Below are 2,930 nucleotides of genomic sequence, written 5' to 3'. Positions count from 1 at the left end.
GAGACTAATACCGTAACAGAGGGGAATTTCAATACTCCACTTTCGTCAGTGGACAATTCATCCAGCCCCTCCCCCCAAAAATGAACAAACATCAGAGTTCAACTATATGTCAGAACATTCCATTCAACAGCTACAAAGTACACATTCTTTTCATCAATTCATGGAATTTTCTCTAGAATACACAATATATTAGGTCCCAAAATAATTCTAAATAAAATTTTTAAATGAAATTATATTCTGTATCCTTTCTGATTACCATGGGGAAAAAACTAGAGTCAGCAACAAAATTAATTTAGACATGGACACTGAACAACATACATTTGAATCAATAGTGGTTTGTCAAGGATAAAAGAAGAGAAACATTAAAATTTCTGGAAACAAAATGAAAACAGCATGCTAAAACTTACGGTATACAACAAAACCAGTATTCAGAGGGAACTTGATAGCAATAGTGCTTACATTAAAAAATATTTTTTAAAAACTTCAACTAACCTTAAAATGCATCTCAATGATCTAGAAAGCAAGAATAAACCAACCTCCAAATTAAAAGGAATGAAAGATCAGAGCAGAAATAAATGCAAAAGAGACTAAAAGGGCAATACAAAAGATCAATAAAATAAAGAGTTAATATTTTAAGAAGGTGAACAAAAGCAACAAACCTTTAGCTAAACTAAGCAAGAAAAAAAGAGGACCCAAATAAAATTAGACATTAAGCAAAAGAAGACATTAGCACAGAAATACAAAGGATCATTATGAGATTCTGATAAAAATAAATACGATATGCTAACATTTATAAATCTAATCAAGAAAAAATGGACAAATTTCTAGACACACATAACCTATCAAAATAAATCTGAGGACTCTGCTTCTTCTGGCTCATAGACAGCCACATCTTCTCCTCTTGTGCACATCCTCTTGTCTCTTGAGGTGCCAGCCACGCTGTCCCTAAGACACGATGGTGAAGGTCAGAGTGAACGTATTTGGCCACATTGGGTGCCTGGTCACAAGGGCTGCTTTCAAGTCTGGCGAAGTGGATACTGTTGCTATCAGTGACCCCTTCATTGACTTCAACTACATGGTCTATGTGTTCCAGTGTGTTTCCACCCATGGTAAATTCAATGGCACAGTCAAGGCTGAATACAGGAAGCTTGTTATCAATGGAAAGTCCATCTCCAGGAGCAAGATCCTGCTGACATCAAATGGGGTGATGCTGGTGCTGAACCTGTTGGGGAGTCCACTGGTGTCTTCACTAGCATGGAGAAAGCCAGGACTCATTCAAAGCGTGGTGCTAAAAGGGTCATCTCTGCCTCTTCTGCTGATGCCCCCATGTTTGTGATGACCGTGAATCATGAGATGTATGACAACTCCCCCAAGATCATCAGCAATTCCTCCTGTAGCACCCACCAACTGCTTAATCTCCCGGCCAAGGTCATCCATGAAAACTCCAGCATTGTGGAAGGATTCAAGACCACAGTACATGTCATCACTACTGATCAGAAGACTGTCGATGGCCCCTCTGGGAAACTCTGGCATGATGGTGGTGGAGCTGCCCAGAATATCCTCTCTGCATCCACTGGTGCTGCTAAGGCTGGACAAGCTCATCCCTGAACTGAATGGGAAGCTCACTGGCATGGCTTTTCGTGTGCCTACCCCAAGGTGTCAGTTGTGGATCTGACCTGCCGCCTGGAGAAAGCTACAAGATTTGATGACGTCAGGAAGGTGGAAAAGCAGGCATTAGAGGGCCCCCTCAAGGGCCGGGTTGTCTCCTATGACTTTAACAGTGATATCCACTCTGCCACCTTTAATGCTGGGGCTGGCGTTGCCCTCAGTGACCACTTTGTCAAGCTTATTTCCTGCTATGACCATGAATTTGTCTACAGCAACAGGGTGGTGGACCTTATGGTCCACATGGCCTCCAAGGAGTAAGAGCCCCTGGAACACCTGCCCCAGCAAGAACCCAGAGAAAGAAAGAGGCCCTCAGCTGTGGGGAGTCCCCTGCCCCCAACTCAGTCCCTCAGCAAGAATCTCCCCTCTTCCCAATTTCCATCACAGACACCCTGAAGAAGTGGGAGGGTTAAGGAGCCCCACTTTCACCACCAATAAAGTCAACTGCACCTCCCAAAATAAAAAAAAATGAGGACATAAAAAACCTGAATAGGCCATAACAAATAATGAGATTGAATCAGTACTGAAAAGTCTCCCAACAAAGAAACCTCAGGACTGGATGGCTTTATGACTAAATTTTGACAAACTTTTAAAAAAGAACTATAACCAATTCTCGGATTTTTCCATATGATTGAAAGGGAGGAAACATTTCCAAACTCTAGGAGGCCAGCATTATCCTGTTTTCAACAAAAAAACAAGGACATAACAAGAAGAAAGAAAGCTGTATAGACCAATATCCCTGATGAACAAGGTGCAGACAACCTCAACAGAGTACTAGCAAACAGGATTTAACAGCACATCAAAAAGATTATTTCCCCTGATCAAGTAGGTTTTATCCCAAGGGTGCAAGGATGGTGTACATGTGCAAGTCAATAAGCAATATATCACGTCAACAAAAGGGAGAATAAAAGCCATGTTATCTCAGTAGATGCAAAAAATAATTTAAGATTCAATATCCTTTCATGATAAGAGCCCTGATCAAATTAGGTACAGAAGGATTATAACTCAGCATAATAAAAGCTATCCACAACAAACCCTCTGCCTGCATCACAGTGAACCTGGGAAAGCTGAATACAAGTCCTGTGTCAGGAACAAGACAGGGAGAGGGAGGGGGAGCGTGGCATGTGGAATATGACGGAGGCTGGTGTGGCTGTGGAGGCTTCCAGGAGATGTGTTCTAACCAGGCCTCTCCTACTTTCCCTTGGGTTCATGACTGCTTGCCATCTCCCTACAGAAATTGGACACAAGAGCCTGTATGTTCAAGG

The 2,930-nt window shown here is 42.0% G+C and overlaps 1 pseudogene; it reads left to right on the top strand.

Annotated features, from left to right (window-relative positions):
* Window positions 1-955: 955 nt before the first annotated feature.
* LOC143390249 (glyceraldehyde-3-phosphate dehydrogenase pseudogene) lies at window positions 956-1,955 on the top strand (annotated as a pseudogene).
* Window positions 1,956-2,930: the final 975 nt, after the last annotated feature.

The sequence above is a fragment of the Callospermophilus lateralis genome, unplaced genomic scaffold (assembly GCF_048772815.1).
Source record: "Callospermophilus lateralis isolate mCalLat2 unplaced genomic scaffold, mCalLat2.hap1 Scaffold_52, whole genome shotgun sequence".
In the NCBI taxonomy this organism is placed as follows: Eukaryota; Metazoa; Chordata; class Mammalia; order Rodentia; family Sciuridae; genus Callospermophilus; species Callospermophilus lateralis.
This window is presented reverse-complemented; position numbering and strand designations above follow the sequence as displayed.